Here is a 19,580-nt window from a genome sequence, read left to right as displayed (position 1 = left end):
TATCGTAATACTCCTCACACAACTACTGGTAGAACACCAGCAGAGTTGTTTTTCAAACGACAGCCACAAACCAGATTCTCGTTGTCAAAATCAGACTTGGCACAGTCCGTAGAAGAGACACAATTAAGACAGAAAGAGAATCATGATAGAGGTAGAGTAAAAGAGAGAAGTGTGAAATTAAATCAGAAGGTGAGAGTGAAGAACCATCACCATAAATGGGTAAAGTGGTTTACCAGGAAGAGTGGTGAAGATATGTGGTCCTCGCACATATTTGGTCAAGATGTTTGATAATAGACAGGTTAGGTTTGTTCATATTGATCATATTTTACCCACAGACATGGAAGTAGTTGAGAGTGAGAATGATTCAATTATTTCTGACTCATCAGATAGTTTTGATACACCAGTAGCATATCCTAAAACCAATGTACTGGAAACAAATCCAAGAGAAAGTCAGAATTTAAGTCTGAGTCTGAGTCAGGAAAACAAACAGTCTGAAGTTAGAGAGAGTTCAAATGGAAATCAAGGGCATCCCTTGGAGGAAAACTTCCCTCAGGATCAGCCTCGAATGAGTTTAAATTCGACCCCATGTTTGGAAGATTCTGTTCGAGAGCGAAGGTATCCTCTTCGAAACAGAAAACAAGTGGTTAAGCTTGATTTGTAAATATGGCAAAATAAGTTCATATCCTTTGTTATGTATAACCATGCAAGTTAAATATGATGATTGTTTGTTATAATAACATTCATTAAGGAGGGAGAAGTATAATGTCTGTAACTCCACACTGTGTTACTGTGTTACTGCAGCTAGTGCTGTTTAATAAAGTCAGTAGATTTCCGAAACCTGCAGCCATCTTACAGGTTGTGTGCTTTGAGCTCTCTTGAAGATATTACAGTTTTGATAGAGTGGATACAGAGAAAATGTTCCCAATTGTGGGGAAGACCATAACTAGAGCCCATCAATATAAGATAGTCACCAAGAAATCCAATAGGGAATTCAGAAAAAAATTCATTACCCAGAGAGTGGTGAAAATGTGGAACTTGCTACCACAGGGGGTGGTTGAAGCAAATAGTATAGATGCATTTAAGGGGAGTCTAAACAAGCCTATGAGGGAAAAGAGAATAGAGGTTATGCTGATAGATTTAGATGAGGAAAGACGGGAAGAGGCTCGAGTGGAGCACAAACGCCGGCATGGACTGGGTAGGCTGAATGGCCTGTTTATGTGCCGTATAATCCTATGTATCCAATTAAAAACAAGGGCAAACAAAGTGGCCAAAACTAGCAGGAGGACAGAAGATTGGGAAGCTTTTAAAAGCCAGCAATGAATGACTAAACAAATTATTAAAAAAGGGAAGATTGACTATGAAAGTAAACTAGCATAAAATATAAAAACAGACAGCAAAAGTTTCTATAGGTTTATAAAAAGGAAAAGAGAGGCTAAAGTAAATGTTGGTCCCTTAGAGGACGAGACCGGGGGAATTAGTAATGGGGAACATGGAGATGGCAGAAACTATGAACAAATATTTTGTATCACTCTTCACAGTAGAGGACACAAACAATATCCCAACAGTGGATAGTGAAGGGGCTATAGGGGGGAGGAACTTAACACAATCATAATCATTAGGGAGGTGGTACTCAGTAAGATAATGGGACTAAAGGCAGATAAATCTCCTGGACCTGATGGCTTGCATCCTAGGGTCTTAAGCGAAGTAACAGTAGGGAGAGTGGATGAATGCACTGATTGTAATTGATCAAAATTCCCTGGATTCTGGGGAGATGCCAGCAAATTGGAAAACTGCAAATATAACGCCCCTATTTAAAAAAGGAGGCAGACAAAAAGCAGGAAACTATAGGCCAGTTAGCCGAACATCTGTGGTTGGGAAAATGTTGGAGTCCATTATTAAAGAAGCAGTAGCAGGACATTTGGAAAAGCATAATTCGGTCAGGCAGAGTCAGCATGGATTTATGAAGGGGAAGTCATGTTTGACAAATTTGCTGGAATTCTTTGAGGATGTAACGAACAGGGTGGATCAAGGGGAACCAGTGGATGACACTAAACTGGGTGGCGGTGTGAGCTGTGAGAAGGACGCTAAAAGGCTGCAGGGTGACTTGGACAGGTTAGGTAAGTGGGCAAATGCATGGCAGATGCAGTATAATGTGAATAAATGCGAGGTTATCCACTTTGGGGGCAAAAACATGAAGGCAGAATATTATCTGAATGGCGGCAGATTAGGAAAGGGGGAGGTGCAACGAGACCTGGGTGTCATGGTTCATCAGTCATTGAAAGTTGGCATGCAGGTACAACAGGCGGTGAAGAAGGCAAATGGTATGTTGGCCTTCATAGCTAGGGGATTTGAGTATAGGAGCAGGGAGGGCTTACTGCAGTTGTACAGGGCCTTGGTGAGGCCTCACCTGGAATATTGTGTTCAGTTTTGGTCTCCGAATCGGAGGAAGGACGTTCTTGCTATTGAGGGAGTGCAGCGAAGGTTCACCAGACTGATTCCCGGGATGGCGGGACTGACATATGAGAAGAGGCTGGATCAACTGGGCCCTTTTACACTGGAGTTTAGAAGGATAAGAGGGGATCTCACAGAAACTTACAAGATTCTGATGGGACTGGACAGGTTAGATGCGGGAAGAATGTTCCCAATGATGGGGAAGTCCAGAACCAGGGGACACAATCTTAGGATAAGGGGTAGGCCATTTAGGACTGAGATGAGGAGAAACTTCTTCACTCAGAGTTGTTAATCTGTGGAATTCCCTAACGCAGAGAGTTGTTGATGCCAGTTCATTGGATATATTCAAGAGGGAGTTAGATATGGCACTTAGGGCTAAAGGGATCAAGGGGTATGGAGAGAAAGCAGGAAAGGGGTACTGTGGGAATGATCAGCCATGATCTTATTGAATGGTAGTGCAGGTTCGAAGGGCCGAATGGCCTACTCCTGCACCAATTTTCTATGTCTCTATGTGGTGTATTTGGATTTCCAGAAGGCATTTGACAAGGTGCCACATAAAAGGTTACTGCACAAGATAATAGTTCACGGGATTGGGGATAATATATTACCATGGATAGAGGATTGGCTAACGAACAGAAAACAGAGAGTCAGGATAAATGGTTCAACCTCGGGTTGGCAATCAGTAATTAATGGGGTGCCGCAGGGAGCAGTGCTGGGACTCCAACTATTTACAATCTATATTAACGACTTGGAAGAAGGGACCGAGTGTAACGTAACCAAGTTTGCTGACAATACAAAGTGTTGTGTATCTGTAAAGCATGCACTCCCATGTTCCGCCACCAGGGAGTGCATCCCCTGAAGTCCCAAGGGATCCCAGCATCCCTTGGGAGCACTGTATAAGCCGGCCCCTAAGGCCGTCTCATCTGTGTGAGGAACACAATAACTGGCGACAATTATAGGAATCCAACGCAAAGATGCAGCAAACTATGGGCATTCTGGAGAAGTTCTCGGAGGGTGAGGACTGGGAAGCCTATCTCGAACGGCTAGACCAGCACTTTGTAGCTAACAAGCTGGACGGAGAAGGAAGCGCTGCAAAAAGGAGAGCGGTCCTCCTCACGGTCTGCGGGGCACCGACCTACAGCCTCACGAAGAATCTTCTGGCTCCGGTGAAATCCATAGATAAGTCATATGAGGAGCTGTGTACACTGGTTCGCGAGCATCTTAACCCGAGGGAGAGCGTGCTAATGGCGAGGTATCGGTTCTATACGTGCCAGCGATCTGAAGGTCAGGAAGTGGCGAGCTATGTCGCTGAGCTAAGGCGACTTGCAGGACAATGTGAGTTTGATGGCTACCTGGAACAAATGCTCAGAGACTTTTTTGTACTGGGCATTGGCCACGAGACCATCTTACGAAATCTTTTGACTGTAGAGACACTGACCCTTAAGGCTATTGCGATAGCACATGCGTTTATGTCCACCAGTGATAACAGCAAACAAATCTCTCAGCACACAAGTACTAGCAATGTTCATAAATTAACTAGAACTGTGTTTGCGAGCAGAAATGTACAGGGCAGAATCCACGAGTCTGCAACTGCCAGCAGGCCTCAGGTGACCCAGATGACTCAGAGTCCGCAACAAAGGATGAATACAAGGAAATTCACACCTTGTTGGCGTTGTGGAGGCTTCCATTCAGCCTATTTATGCCGCTTCAAAGGGTATGTTTGCAAGAGGTGTGGAACATTTGAGGCACCTCCAACATGCTTGCAGACGACCATGTGGCAGAGGAAGATCGGTCCATGGTGGATCAAAGCAATTTCAAGCCTCAGAGAGAGGAGGCAGATGCTGAAGTACACGGGGTGCACACATTTTCGACGAAATGTCCACCTATAATGCTACATGTAAAATTGAATGGCTTACCCGTAGCCATGGAACTGGACACTGGCGCTAGCCAATCCATCATGAGTAAAAAGATGTTTGAGAGACTGTGGTGCAACAAAGCACTCAGGCCAGGCCTGAGCCCCATCCACACGAAACTGAGAACGTACATCAAAGAGCTCATCACTGTCCTGGGCAGCGCCATGGACAAGGTCACCTACGAGGGCACAGTGTACGAACTGCCACTCTGGATTGTCCCGGGCAATGGCCCCACACTGCTTGGAAGGAGCTGGCTGGGCAAAATCCGCTGGAACTGGGATGACATCCGAGCGCTATCACATGTTGATGAGGCCTCATGTACCCAGGTTCTTAACAAATCTCCTTTCCTTTTTGAGCCAGGCATTGGAAACTTTTCCGCGGCGAAGGTGCGGATCCACTTGGTCCCAGAGGCACGACCCATTCACCACAAGGCGCGAGCGGTACCTCACATGATGAGGGAGAGAGTGGAAATCGAGCTGGACAGGCTGCAATGCGAGGGCATCATCTCCCCAGTGGAATTCAGCGAGTGGGCCAGCCCGATTGTTCCAGTACTCAAAAGTGATGGCACGGTCAGGATTTGCGGCAATTATAAAGTAACTATTAATCGTTTCTTGCTACAGGACCAATATCCACTACCTAAGGCAGATGACTTATTTGCGATACTGGCAGGAGGCAAGACGTTCATCAAGCTCGACCTGACTTCGGCCTACATGACGCAGGAGCTGGAGGAGTCTTCGAAGGGCCTCACCTGCATCAACACGCACAAGGGATTGTTCATCTACAACAGATGCCCGTTTGGAATTCGGTCGGCTGCAGCGATCTTCCAGAGAAATATGGAGAGCCTACTCAAGTCGGTACCACGCAAGGTGGTTTTTCAGGACGACATATTGGTCACGGGTCGGGACACCGTCGAGCACCTACAAAACCTGGAGGAGGTCCTCCAGCGACTGGATCGCATAGGGCCGCGGCTGAAGAGGTCAAAATGCATCTTCATGGCAAGCGAAGTGGAATTTTGGGGAGAAAGATCGCGGTGGACGGCATTCGGTCCACAGACGCCAAGACAGAGGCTATCAGGAACGCACCCAGGCCACAGAATGTCACAGAGCTGCGGTCATTCCTGAGACTCCTCAACTATTTTGGTAACTTCCTACCAGGGTTAAGCACCCTCCTCGCGCCCCTACATGTGTTATTGCATAAAGGTGAGAACTGGGTATGGGGAAAAAAAACAAGTAATTGCTTTTGAAAAAGCCAGAAACATTTTATGCTCCAACAAGCTGCTTGTATTGTATAACCCGTGTAAAAGACTTGTGCTAGCATGTGATGCGTCGTTGTACGGAGTTGGGTGTGTATTACAACAAGCCAGCGTTGTGGGGAAGTTGCAACCTGTCGCCTCTGCCTCCAGGAGCTTGTCTAAGGCCGAGAGGGCCTACAGCATGATTGAGAAAGAGGCATTAGCACGTGTGTTCGGGGTAAAGAAAATGCATCACTACCTGTTTGGCCTCAAATTTGAGCTGGAAACCGATCACAAGCCCCTCATATCCCTGTTCGCTGAAAACAAGGGGATGAATACTCATGCCTCAGCCCGCATACAAAGGTGGGCACTCGCGCTATCAGCATATAACTATACCATCCGCCACAGGCCAGGCACAGAGAACTGTGCGGATGCTCTCAGTCGGCTACCATTGCCCACCACGGGAGTGGAAATGGCACAGCCTGCAAACTTGTTGATGGTGGCGCGGCCCGCAGACCTATTGATGGTCATGGAAGCGTTTGAAAATGATAAATCACCTGTCACGGCCCGCCAGATTAGGACTTGGACCAGCCAAGATCCTTGGGCCAGCATCCCCGTTGAAATGCAAGAGCTAATCAAGCTGTCCATTCAGTCAGACTGCCTGTTGTGGGGTAACCGCGTATTGCTACCAAAAAAGGGCAGGGAGACGTTCATCTCGGATCTCTACAGCACACACCTGGGTATAGTAATCATGAAAGCGATAGCCAGATCCCACGTGTGGTAGCCCGGTATCGATTCTGACTTAAGAGTCCTGTTTACGGCAATGCAGCATGTGTGCTCAGTTGAGCAACACGCCCAAAGAGGCACCACTAAGTTTGTGGTCCTGGCCCTGCAGACCATGGTCGAGGATCCATGTCGACTATGCGGGCCCGTGTCTCGGTAAAATGTTCCTGGTGGTGGTGGATGCTTTTTCAAAATGGATTGAATGTGAAATAATGTCAGGAAGCACCGCCACCGCCACCATTGAAAGCCTGAGGGCCATGTTTGCTACCCACAGCCTGCCTGACATACTGGTCAGTGACAACGGGCCATGTTTCACCAGTGCCGAATTTAAAGAATTCATGACCCGCAATGGGATCAAACATGTCACCTCGGCCCCGTTTAAACCAGCCTCCAATGGGCAGGCAGAGCAGGCAGTACAAACAATCAAACAGAGCCTTAAACGAGTCACAGAAGGCTTACTCCAAACCCGCCTATCCCGAGTACTGCTCAGCTACCCACTCGCTCACAGGGGTGCCCCCGGCTGAGCTACTCATGAAAAGGACACTTAAAACCAGACTCTCGCTGGTTCAGCCCAATCTGCATGATCAGGTAGAGAGCAGGCAGCAGCAACAAAATGTAAACGATGGTCGCGCCACTGTGTCACGGGAAATTGATCTGAATGACCCTGTGTATGTGCTAAACTATGGACATGGTCCCAAGTGGATCGCAGGCACGGTGATAGCTAAAGAAGGGAATAGGGTGTTTGTAGTCAAACTAGACAATGGACAAATTTGCAGAAAGCACCTGGACCAAACAAGGCTGCGGTTCACAGACTGCCCTGAACAACCCACAGCAGACACCACTTTTTTCAAGCCCACCACACACACCCAAAGGATCAACGACACCACCCCGGACCAGGAAATTGAACCCATCACGCCCAACAGCCCAGCAAGGCCAGGCTCACCCAGCAGCCCTGCAGGGCCAACAACACGCCAGCCCAGCGAGGGCACAGCCAACACATCAAAACAGAAATTTGTACCGAGACGGTCCACCAGGGAAAGAAAGGCTCCTGACCGTCTCATCTTGTAAATAGTTTTCACTTTGACTTTGGTGGGGAGTGATGTTGTGTATCTGTAAAGCATACACTCCCATGTTCCGCCACCAGGGAGCTCATCCCCTGAAGTCCTAAGGGATCCCAGCATCCCTTGGGAGCACTGTATATAAGCCAGCCCCGAAGGCCTATTCCTCACTCTGGAGTGTCTTCTTAAAGACTGAGATCACTGTTACCTCTCTGTGTGCAGTCTCATCTGTGTTAGGAACACAATATTGTGGTAAAGAAGTTTGCAGATGATACAAAAATAGGCTGTGTGGTTGATAATGAAGAAGAAAGCTGCAGACTGCAGGTGGATATCAATGAACTGGTCAGGTCGGCAGAATAGTGGCAAATGGAATTCAATCTGCAGAAGTGTGAAATAATGCATGTGGGGTGGGCTAACAAGGCAAGGGCATACACATTAAATGATAGGACACGGAGAAGTGCAGAGGAACAAAGGGACCTTGGAGTGCATGTCCACAGATCCCTGAAGGTAGCAGGCCAGGTAGATAAGGTGGTTCAGAAGGCATACGGGATACTTGCCTTTATTAGTCAAGGCTTAGAATACAAGAGCAGGGAGGTTATGCTTCAACTCTAAAAAAAACACTGGTCAGGCTAGTTGGAGTACTGTGTGCAGTTCTGATCACATTACAGGAAAGATGCACTGGAGAAGGTACAGAGGAGATTTACGAGGATGTTGTCTGGTCTGGAAAATTTTAGCTATGAAGAAAAGTTTAGCTATGAAGAAAGTTTGAATAGACTGTGTTTGTTTTCCTTGAAACAGGGGAGGCTGAGGGCTGACCTTATTGAGGTGTATAAAATTATGAGGGTCCTAAATAGAGTGGATAGGAAGGGCATATTTCCCTTGGCAGAGGGGTCGACAACCAGGGACATCGATTTAAGGTAATTGGTAAGAGGTTTAGAGGAGATAAGAGGGGAAATTTCTTCACCCAGAGGGTGATGGGGGCCTGGAACTCATTTCCTGAAAGGTTGGTGGAGGAAGAAACCCTCACAACATGTAAGGGGTGCTTGGATGTGCACTTGAAGTGCTGTAACTGCAGGGCTACAGACCAAAAGCTGGAAAGTGAGATTTGGCTGGAGATCCGTTTGTCGTCCGGCGTGAACACAATGGGCTGAAATGGCCTCCTTCCGTGTTGTAAATTTCCATGATTCTATGAATGATTAAATGACAAAAGGTATGATTGTACAAAGCAAATGATGGAAATGGGACAAGTAAAGAATCAAAAGATTAATCTAGAAGAGGTGTAAATGGGAATGGCAGAATCATCAACAGTTGCCATGTGAAAAAACAGGAGCAGAGGTTATGGCCTGAAATTGTTGGAAGTCGATGTTGAGTCTGGTAGGCTGTGAAGTGCCTTATCGAAAGATGAGGCGCAGTTCCTCGAGCTTATGTTGAATTGCGTTGGAACAGTGCAAGAGGCTGAGGACGGAGAGGTCAGAGTGGGAGTGGGGCATAAAATTAAAGTGAGAGGTGACCGGAAGCTCAGGATCACGCTTACGGACTGAACGGAGGTGTTCCGCAAAGTGGTCATCGTATGACTATAAACATAGATTTCAATGTATTTTCTCTCATTAAAAGCGATAGTTCAGTTTGTAAATGAGTGAAAGTGAGTGAATGGATCCTTGGTATGTACTGCATGCCCGTTATTGTGAAGGAGGGGGTTTGGTCCTCCGTGCAGCAGGTGGCGCTGTTCCCCCCGCCCCCATGGTGGCGCGGGCGCTCACGGGAGGAAGGTCCGAGTCGGTGTCACGTGCGGCGGTTGACGCGCCACATGCGCCAGTTCCGTCGCGTTCAGTTTGAGTTTGTGAAGAAGTGGGGGACTCGGAGCCGGCGGCCCTGAGGCTCAGGAGTCGGAGGCGAATAATTACGTCAGGTGCGGGAGGTAACAGCCACTGCTCGGGGACGCTGAGCTAAAATGAACAGTCGCGGTCCCGGGCCGGTCGGCGTGTGTTGTCTGTAAGGCTGTCGGGTTTAATGGCGAGGCCGCGGTAGCGGCGGCCTCCCGCCCCTTTGCTGCTGCTGCTCAACGGAAAGAATTGGCTGACTGACAGCGCGGGGCGAGCCAGCCCGGGAAGGGGCCCGGGCGCGCGGCGGAGGGCGGGGCTGGAGCGGAGGGGGCGGGGCCTGTGCGCGAGGCGGAGCGGGCGGGGTCTGCGCACGGCAGTGGGGCACTGTTAATTCGATCATCATCATAAGAAATAGGAGGAGTAGGCCATACGGCTTCTCACCCTGCTTCGCCAGTCAATAAGATCATGCACTCTGGTCCACTTCCCTGCTTCCTCCCCATAAACCCCTTATTCCCTTATCGGTTAAGAAACTGCCTATTTCTGTCATCATCATCATCATAGGCAGTCCCTCGGAATCGAGGAAGACTTGCTTCCACTCCTGAAGTGAGTTCTTTGGTGATTGTACAGTTCAATACGGGAACTACAGACACTCTCAGGTGGGACAGATAGTTGTTGAGGGAAGGGGTGGCTGGAACTGATTTGCTTCACGCTCCTTCCACTGCCTGTGCTTGTTTTCTGCATGTTCTCGGCGACGAGACTCAAAGTTCTCAGCGCTCTCTCGGATGCTCTTCCTCCACTTAGGACGGTCTTTGGCCAGGGACTCCCAGGTGTCAGTGAGGATGTTGCACTTCATCAGGGAAGCTTTGAGGGTGTCCTTGTAACGTTTCCACTGCCCACCTTTGGCTCGTTTGCCGTGAAGGAGCTCCGAGTAGAGCGCTTGCTTTGGGTGTCTCGTGTCTGGGATGTGGTCTGCCCAGCAGAGCTGATCAAGTGTGGTCAGTGCTTCAATACTGGGGATGATGGCCTGGACAAGGACGCTAATGTTGGTGCGCTTGTCCTCCCGGGGATTTGTAGGATCTTGCGGAGACATCGTTGGTGATATTTCTCCAGCAACTTGAAGTGTCTACTGTACATGGTCCATGTCTCTGAGCCATACACTACAGCCCTTGCAGACCATGAGCTTGGTGGCAGTTTTGAGGGCCTGGTCTTCAAACCCTCTTTTCCTCAGGCGGTCGAAGGGTGCACTGGAGGCAGTGTTGGATCTCGTTGTTGATGCTTAAATTTATTTGTCTTAAATTTATTCAATGACCCAGCTTCCACAGCTCTCTGAGGCAGCGAATTCCACAGGTTTACAATCCTCAGAAAATACATTCCTCCTCAGTTTTAAATTCCTCCACTTTTTCTAAGATTATGCCCCCTAGTTCTAGTCTCGCCTATCAGTGGAAACAACTTCTCTGCATCCACCTTGTCAAGCCCCCCCTATAATCTTATACGTTTCGATAAGATAGGTGGGTCCCTCGTATCGAGGCTGACTTGCTTCCACGCCAAAAAGGGGATGAGTTCACAGATGTTTCAATGAAGGACCTAATATTTCAGAACCCGAACTACATCTTGAAGGGTGGAAGATGCCTGTGCGTGGATTTTTTTATCGTGTGGTGGCTGTTGCACACCAGCCACCACACGGGCTTGACAGAGCTAAGTATTGGTCCAGTGGCAAGGATTAACCAAGACAACTGTAGACCAGCTCTGCTGCATGAACCTAGTGCACACACATATCGCAGTGTGGGCTGGCCGTGCTGCCTCTGGGCCCTTGCCTCTTCTGGTCGAATTAGATGGAGTTAAGATTGCAGCTGTTCTGGGGGAAGCCGGTGAGAGAGGAAAGGTCAGAAGTGCAAATGCAGAGATTCTCCTTAAATGTCATGCTGAGTTTATGTCTCAGTGAAAGAATGGCTGACTACCAACCTGACCCCGCCACACAGCACTGCCCCCCGGTCGTCAAAATCCACGGTGCAGCCTTGGACAACGTGGACCACTTTTCATATCTCGGGAGCCTACTATTAGCAAGGGCAGACATCGACGACGAGGTCCAACACTGCCTCCAGTGCGCCAGCGCAGCCTTTGGTCGCCTGAGGAAGAGAGTGTTCGAAGATCAGGACCTCAAATCTGGCACCAAGCTTATGGTCCACAGGGCTGTAGTGATACCCGCCCTCCTGTATGGCTCAGAGATGTGGACCATATACAGTAGACACCTCAAATCACTGGAGAATTACCACCAAGGCTGTCTCCGCAAGATCCTGCAAATCCCCTGGGAGGATAGACGCACCAACGTCAGTGTTCTCGGTCAGGCCAACATCCCCAGCATCGAAGCACTAACCACACTCGACCTGCAGGTCTCATTGTCCGCATGTCTGACACAAGACTCCCAAAGCAAACGCTCTACTCGGAACTTCTACATGGCAAGTGAGCCCCAGGTGGGCGAGGAAACGTTTCGAGGACACCCTCAAAACCTCCTTGATAAATCTGGTTTTATCTGGTAAAGTGAATGATTAGAGGTCTTGTGGCCGAAACGATCTCCACCTATTCTCAAACAGCATCCCCACCGACACCTGGGAGTCCCTGAACAAAGACCGCCCTAAGTGGTGGAAGAGCATCCGGGAGGGCGTTGAGCACCTTGAGTCTCATCGCTGAGAGCATGCAGAAAACAAGGGCAGGCAGCGGAAGGAGCGTACGGCAAACCAGACCCCCCCCGCCCTTTCCTTCAACGACTGTCTGTCCCACCTGTGACAGAGACTGTAATTCCCATATTGGACTGTTCAGTCACCTGAGAACTCACTTTGAGTGGAAGCAAGTCTTCCTCGATTTTGAGGGACTGCTTATGATGATGATGGCTGACTTTGGACTCGAAGGGCCCAAGTTTCGGGCCGTGCCTAGAACGGCGCAGCCCCGACCTGGACGCCCGTTTTTCGCGCCACAAAGTGCGCCTAAAAAAAACTTCCAGATTCTCCGGCTCCCTGCTGATCCTCTTGGGCCGTGCGCTGCACAGCACGAGCTGTAGGGGGCGGAGCTAGGTCCCTGCGCTGAAAACAGTGCCGGGACTTCTGCACATGCGCGCTACAGTGGGCGCGCATGTGCAGTAGCTCCAGGCGCCCAAAACTGTGTGGGGGGGGGCCCAGCCCCTAGCCCTGGCCCAATGGCCTCACTGGGGCTGCGTGCATAAGGCTCCTCCCACGCCTAGCTTCTGCTTCCTCCTGACCCGACTCGACTCGACTCCCGCTCCCCCTCCCGCCCCCGGACCGGAACTGACACCGACCCGACTCCCGCTCCCCCTCCCCCCTTCTCCTTCCCCTTCCCGCCCCCCCTTCTCCTTCCCCTTCCCGCCCCCCCTTCTCCTTCCCCTTCCCGCCCCCCTTCTCCTTCTCCCTTTCCCCCCCCCGCCTTCTCCTTTCCCCCCCCGCCTTCTCCTTTCCCCCCCCGCCTTCTCCTTTCCCCCCCCGCCTTCTCCTTTCCCCCCCCGCCTTCTCCTTTCCCCCCCCCGCCTTCTCCTTTCCCCCCCCCGCCTTCTCCTTTCCCCCCCCCGCCTTCTCCTTTCCCCCCCCGCCTTCTCCTTTCCCCCCCCGCCTTCTCCTTTCCCCCCCCGCCTTCTCCTTTCCCCCCCCGCCTTCTCCTTTCCCCCCCCGCCTTCTCCTTTCCCCCCCCGCCTTCTCCTTTCCCCCCCCGCCTTCTCCTTTCCCCCCCCGCCTTCTCCTTTCCCCCCCCGCCTTCTCCTTTCCCCCCCCCGCCTTCTCCTTTCCCCCCCCCGCCTTCTCCTTTCCCCCCCCCGCCTTCTCCTTTCCCCCCCCGCCTTCTCCTTTCCCCCCCCGCCTTCTCCTTTCCCCCCCCGCCTTCTCCTTTCCCCCCCGCCTTCTCCTTTCCCCCCCCGCCTTCTCCTTTCCCCCCCCGCCTTCTCCTTTCCCCCCCCGCCTTCTCCTTTCCCCCCCCGCCTTCTCCTTTCCCCCCCCGCCTTCTCCTTTCCCCCCCCGCCTTCTCCTTTCCCCCCCCGCCTTCTCCTTTCCCCCCCCGCCTTCTCCTTTCCCCCCCCGCCTTCTCCTTTCCCCCCCCGCCTTCTCCTTTCCCCCCCCGCCTTCTCCTTTCCCCCCCCGCCTTCTCCTTTCCCCCCCCGCCTTCTCCTTTCCCCCCCCGCCTTCTCCTTTCCCCCCCCGCCTTCTCCTTTCCCCCCCCGCCTTCTCCTTTCCCCCCCCGCCTTCTCCTTTCCCCCCCCGCCTTCTCCTTTCCCCCCCCGCCTTCTCCTTTCCCCCCCCGCCTTCTCCTTTCCCCCCCCGCCTTCTCCTTTCCCCCCCCGCCTTCTCCTTTCCCCCCCCGCCTTCTCCTTTCCCCCCCCGCCTTCTCCTTTCCCCCCCCGCCTTCTCCTTTCCCCCCCCGCCTTCTCCTTTCCCCCCCCGCCTTCTCCTTTCCCCCCCCGCCTTCTCCTTTCCCCCCCCGCCTTCTCCTTTCCCCCCCCGCCTTCTCCTTTCCCCCCCCGCCTTCTCCTTTCCCCCCCCGCCTTCTCCTTTCCCCCCCCGCCTTCTCCTTTCCCCCCCCGCCTTCTCCTTTCCCCCCCCGCCTTCTCCTTTCCCCCCCCGCCTTCTCCTTTCCCCCCCCGCCTTCTCCTTTCCCCCCCCGCCTTCTCCTTTCCCCCCCCGCCTTCTCCTTTCCCCCCCCGCCTTCTCCTTTCCCCCCCCGCCTTCTCCTTTCCCCCCCCGCCTTCTCCTTTCCCCCCCCCGCCTTCTCCTTTCCCCCCCCGCCTTCTCCTTTCCCCCCCCCGCCTTCTCCTTTCCCCCCCCGCCTTCTCCTTTCCCCCCCCGCCTTCTCCTTTCCCCCCCCCGCCTTCTCCTTTCCCCCCCCGCCTTCTCCTTTCCCCCCCCGCCTTCTCCTTTCCCCCCCCCGCCTTCTCCTTTCCCCCCCCGCCTTCTCCTTTCCCCCCCCGCCTTCTCCTTTCCCCCCCCGCCTTCTCCTTTCCCCCCCCGCCTTCTCCTTTCCCCCCCCGCCTTCTCCTTTCCCCCCCCGCCTTCTCCTTTCCCCCCCCGCCTTCTCCTTTCCCCCCCCGCCTTCTCCTTTCCCCCCCCGCCTTCTCCTTTCCCCCCCCGCCTTCTCCTTTCCCCCCCCGCCTTCTCCTTTCCCCCCCCGCCTTCTCCTTTCCCCCCCCGCCTTCTCCTTTCCCCCCCCGCCTTCTCCTTTCCCCCCCCGCCTTCTCCTTTCCCCCCCCGCCTTCTCCTTTCCCCCCCCGCCTTCTCCTTTCCCCCCCCGCCTTCTCCTTTCCCCCCCCGCCTTCTCCTTTCCCCCCCCGCCTTCTCCTTTCCCCCCCCGCCTTCTCCTTTCCCCCCCCGCCTTCTCCTTTCCCCCCCCGCCTTCTCCTTTCCCCCCCCGCCTTCTCCTTTCCCCCCCCGCCTTCTCCTTTCCCCCCCGCCTTCTCCTTTCCCCCCCGCCTTCTCCTTTCCCCCCCCGCCTTCTCCTTTCCCCCCCCGCCTTCTCCTTTCCCCCCCCGCCTTCTCCTTTCCCCCCCCGCCTTCTCCTTTCCCCCCCCGCCTTCTCCTTTCCCCCCCCGCCTTCTCCTTTCCCCCCCGCCTTCTCCTTTCCCCCCCCCGCCTTCTCCTTTCCCCCCCGCCTTCTCCTTTCCCCCCCCGCCTTCTCCTTTCCCCCCCCGCCTTCTCCTTTCCCCCCCGCCTTCTCCTTTCCCCCCCCGCCTTCTCCTTTCCCCCCCCGCCTTCTCCTTTCCCCCCCGCCTTCTCCTTTCCCCCCCCGCCTTCTCCTTTCCCCCCCCGCCTTCTCCTTTCCCCCCCCGCCTTCTCCTTTCCCCCCCCGCCTTCTCCTTTCCCCCCCCCGCCTTCTCCTTTCCCCCCCCGCCTTCTCCTTTCCCCCCCCGCCTTCTCCTTTCCCCCCCCCGCCTTCTCCTTTCCCCCCCCGCCTTCTCCTTTCCCCCCCCGCCTTCTCCTTTCCCCCCCCGCCTTCTCCTTTCCCCCCCCGCCTTCTCCTTTCCCCCCCCGCCTTCTCCTTTCCCCCCCCGCCTTCTCCTTTCCCCCCCCCGCCTTCTCCTTTCCCCCCCCGCCTTCTCCTTTCCCCCCCCGCCTTCTCCTTTCCCCCCCCGCCTTCTCCTTTCCCCCCCCGCCTTCTCCTTTCCCCCCCCGCCTTCTCCTTTCCCCCCCCGCCTTCTCCTTTCCCCCCCCGCCTTCTCCTTTCCCCCCCCGCCTTCTCCTTTCCCCCCCCGCCTTCTCCTTTCCCCCCCGCCTTCTCCTTTCCCCCCCCGCCTTCTCCTTTCCCCCCCCGCCTTCTCCTTTCCCCCCCGCCTTCTCCTTTCCCCCCCCGCCTTCTCCTTTCCCCCCCGCCTTCTCCTTTCCCCCCCCGCCTTCTCCTTTCCCCCCCCGCCTTCTCCTTTCCCCCCCCGCCTTCTCCTTTCCCCCCCCGCCTTCTCCTTTCCCCCCCGCCCCCCGCCTTCTCCTTTCCCCCCCCGCCTTCTCCTTTCCCCCCCCGCCTTCTCCTTTCCCCCCCCGCCTTCTCCTTTCCCCCCCCGCCTTCTCCTTTCCCCCCCCCGCCTTCTCCTTTCCCCCCCCGCCTTCTCCTTTCCCCCCCCGCCTTCTCCTTTCCCCCCCCGCCTTCTCCTTTCCCCCCCCGCCTTCTCCTTTCCCCCCCCGCCTTCTCCTTTCCCCCCCCGCCTTCTCCTTTCCCCCCCCGCCTTCTCCTTTCCCCCCCCGCCTTCTCCTTTCCCCCCCCGCCTTCTCCTTTCCCCCCCCGCCTTCTCCTTTCCCCCCCCGCCTTCTCCTTTCCCCCCCCCGCCTTCTCCTTTCCCCCCCCGCCTTCTCCTTTCCCCCCCCGCCTTCTCCTTTCCCCCCCCGCCTTCTCCTTTCCCCCCCCGCCTTCTCCTTTCCCCCCCCGCCTTCTCCTTTCCCCCCCCGCCTTCTCCTTTCCCCCCCGCCTTCTCCTTTCCCCCCCCGCCTTCTCCTTTCCCCCCCCCGCCTTCTCCTTTCCCCCCCCGCCTTCTCCTTTCCCCCCCCGCCTTCTCCTTTCCCCCCCCGCCTTCTCCTTTCCCCCCCCGCCTTCTCCTTTCCCCCCCCGCCTTCTCCTTTCCCCCCCCGCCTTCTCCTTTCCCCCCCCGCCTTCTCCTTTCCCCCCCCCGCCTTCTCCTTTCCCCCCCCGCCTTCTCCTTTCCCCCCCCGCCTTCTCCTTTCCCCCCCCGCCTTCTCCTTTCCCCCCCGCCTTCTCCTTTCCCCCCCGCCTTCTCCTTTCCCCCCCCGCCTTCTCCTTTCCCCCCCCGCCTTCTCCTTTCCCCCCCCGCCTTCTCCTTTCCCCCCCCGCCTTCTCCTTTCCCCCCCCGCCTTCTCCTTTCCCCCCCGCCTTCTCCTTTCCCCCCCCGCCTTCTCCTTTCCCCCCCCGCCTTCTCCTTTCCCCCCCCGCCTTCTCCTTTCCCCCCCGCCTTCTCCTTTCCCCCCCCGCCTTCTCCTTTCCCCCCCCGCCTTCTCCTTTCCCCCCCCGCCTTCTCCTTTCCCCCCCGCCTTCTCCTTTCCCCCCCCGCCTTCTCCTTTCCCCCCCCGCCTTCTCCTTTCCCCCCCCGCCTTCTCCTTTCCCCCCCCGCCTTCTCCTTTCCCCCCCCGCCTTCTCCTTTCCCCCCCGCCTTCTCCTTTCCCCCCCCGCCTTCTCCTTTCCCCCCCCGCCTTCTCCTTTCCCCCCCGCCTTCTCCTTTCCCCCCCCGCCTTCTCCTTTCCCCCCCCGCCTTCTCCTTTCCCCCCCCGCCTTCTCCTTTCCCCCCCCGCCTTCTCCTTTCCCCCCCGCCTTCTCCTTTCCCCCCCCGCCTTCTCCTTTCCCCCCCCGCCTTCTCCTTTCCCCCCCGCCTTCTCCTTTCCCCCCCCGCCTTCTCCTTTCCCCCCCCGCCTTCTCCTTTCCCCCCCCGCCTTCTCCTTTCCCCCCCCGCCTTCTCCTTTCCCCCCCCGCCTTCTCCTTTCCCCCCCCGCCTTCTCCTTTCCCCCCCCGCCTTCTCCTTTCCCCCCCCGCCTTCTCCTTTCCCCCCCCGCCTTCTCCTTTCCCCCCCCGCCTTCTCCTTTCCCCCCCCGCCTTCTCCTTTCCCCCCCCGCCTTCTCCTTTCCCCCCCCGCCTTCTCCTTTCCCCCCCCGCCTTCTCCTTTCCCCCCCCGCCTTCTCCTTTCCCCCCCCGCCTTCTCCTTTCCCCCCCCGCCTTCTCCTTTCCCCCCCCCCGCCCCTTCTCCTTTCCCCCCCCGCCTTCTCCTTTCCCCCCCCGCCTTCTCCTTTCCCCCCCCGCCTTCTCCTTTCCCCCCCCGCCTTCTCCTTTCCCCCCCCCGCCTTCTCCTTTCCCCCCCCGCCTTCTCCTTTCCCCCCCCGCCTTCTCCTTTCCCCCCCCGCCTTCTCCTTTCCCCCCCCGCCTTCTCCTTTCCCCCCCCGCCTTCTCCTTTCCCCCCCCGCCTTCTCCTTTCCCCCCCCGCCTTCTCCTTTCCCCCCCCGCCTTCTCCTTTCCCCCCCCGCCTTCTCCTTTCCCCCCCCGCCTTCTCCTTTCCCCCCCGCCTTCTCCTTTCCCCCCCCGCCTTCTCCTTTCCCCCCCGCCTTCTCCTTTCCCCCCCCGCCTTCTCCTTTCCCCCCCCGCCTTCTCCTTTCCCCCCCCGCCTTCTCCTTTCCCCCCCCGCCTTCTCCTTTCCCCCCCCGCCTTCTCCTTTCCCCCCCCGCCTTCTCCTTTCCCCCCCCGCCTTCTCCTTTCCCCCCCGCCTTCTCCTTTCCCCCCCCGCCTTCTCCTTTCCCCCCCCGCCTTCTCCTTTCCCCCCCCGCCTTCTCCTTTCCCCCCCCGCCTTCTCCTTTCCCCCCCCGCCTTCTCCTTTCCCCCCCCGCCTTCTCCTTTCCCCCCCCGCCTTCTCCTTTCCCCCCCCGCCTTCTCCTTTCCCCCCCGCCTTCTCCTTTCCCCCCCCGCCTTCTCCTTTCCCCCCCCGCCTTCTCCTTTCCCCCCCCGCCTTCTCCTTTCCCCCCCCGCCTTCTCCTTTCCCCCCCCGCCTTCTCCTTTCCCCCCCGCCTTCTCCTTTCCCCCCCCGCCTTCTCCTTTCCCCCCCCGCCTTCTCCTTTCCCCCCCCGCCTTCTCCTTTCCCCCCCGCCTTCTCCTTTCCCCCCCCGCCTTCTCCTTTCCCCCCCCGCCTTCTCCTTTCCCCCCCCGCCTTCTCCTTTCCCCCCCGCCTTCTCCTTTCCCCCCCCGCCTTCTCCTTTCCCCCCCCGCCTTCTCCTTTCCCCCCCCGCCTTCTCCTTTCCCCCCCCGCCTTCTCCTTTCCCCCCCCGCCTTCTCCTTTCCCCCCCCGCCTTCTCCTTTCCCCCCCGCCTTCTCCTTTCCCCCCCCGCCTTCTCCTTTCCCCCCCCGCCTTCTCCTTTCCCCCCCCGCCTTCTCCTTTCCCCCCCCGCCTTCTCCTTTCCCCCCCCGCCTTCTCCTTTCCCCCCCCGCCTTCTCCTTTCCCCCCCCGCCTTCTCCTTTCCCCCCCCCGCCTTCTCCTTTCCCCCCCCGCCTTCTCCTTTCCCCCCCCGCCTTCTCCTTTCCCCCCCGCCTTCTCCTTTCCCCCCCCCGCCTTCTCCTTTCCCCCCCCGCCTTCTCCTTTCCCTCCCCCCCCGCCTTCTCCTTTCCCCCCCCGCCTTCTCCTTTCCCCCCCCGCCTTCTCCTTTCCCCCCCCGCCTTCTCCTTTCCCCCCCCGCCTTCTCCTTTCCCCCCCCGCCTTCTCCTTTCCCCCCCCGCCTTCTCCTTTCCCCCCCCGCCTTCTCCTTTCCCCCCCCGCCTTCTCCTTTCCCCCCCCGCCTTCTCCTTTCCCCCCCCGCCTTCTCCTTTCCCCCCCCGCCTTCTCCTTTCCCCCCCCGCCTTCTCCTTTCCCCCCCCGCCTTCTCCTTTCCCCCCCCGCCTTCTCCTTTCCCCCCCCGCCTTCTCCTTTCCCCCCCCGCCTTCTCCTTTCCCCCCCCGCCTTCTCCTTTCCCCCCCCGCCTTCTCCTTTCCCCCCCCGCCTTCTCCTTTCCCCCCCCGCCTTCTCCTTTCCCCCCCCGCCTTCTCCTTTCCCCCCCCGCCTTCTCCTTTCCCCCCCGCCTTCTCCTTTCCCCCCCCGCCTTCTCCTTTCCCCCCCCGCCTTCTCCTTTCCCCCCCCGCCTTCTCCTTTCCCCCCCCGCCTTCTCCTTTCCCCCCCCGCCTTCTCCTTTCCCCCCCCGCCTTCTCCTTTCCCCCCCCGCCTTCTCCTTTCCCCCCCCGCCTTCTCCTTTCCCCCCCCGCCTTCTCCTTTCCCCCCCCGCCTTCTCCTTTCCCCCCCCGCCTTCTCCTTTCCCCCCCCGCC

General features: G+C 56.7%; 1 protein-coding gene across 3 annotated transcripts in view; it reads left to right on the top strand.

Moving 5' to 3' along the window:
• The first annotated feature begins 9,221 nt into the window (after positions 1-9,221).
• Positions 9,222-19,580, top strand: part of atg5 (ATG5 autophagy related 5 homolog (S. cerevisiae)) — a 296,434-nt gene continuing 286,075 nt past the window's right edge. The window contains exon 1 of one of the 3 annotated variants that reach the window (XM_070885622.1): positions 9,222-9,345. The gene's annotated coding sequence lies outside the window, so the exon portion shown is untranslated. Of the gene's footprint in view, positions 9,355-19,580 lie in introns of all 3 variants that reach the window. The other 2 variants (XM_070885620.1, XM_070885619.1) reach the window with 2 other exon arrangements.

This window comes from Pristiophorus japonicus, chromosome 7, assembly GCF_044704955.1.
Source record: "Pristiophorus japonicus isolate sPriJap1 chromosome 7, sPriJap1.hap1, whole genome shotgun sequence".
NCBI lineage: Eukaryota > Metazoa > Chordata > Chondrichthyes > Pristiophoridae > Pristiophorus > Pristiophorus japonicus.
Note: the sequence above shows the minus strand (reverse complement) of the source record. Positions and strands in the feature narration are given on the sequence as shown.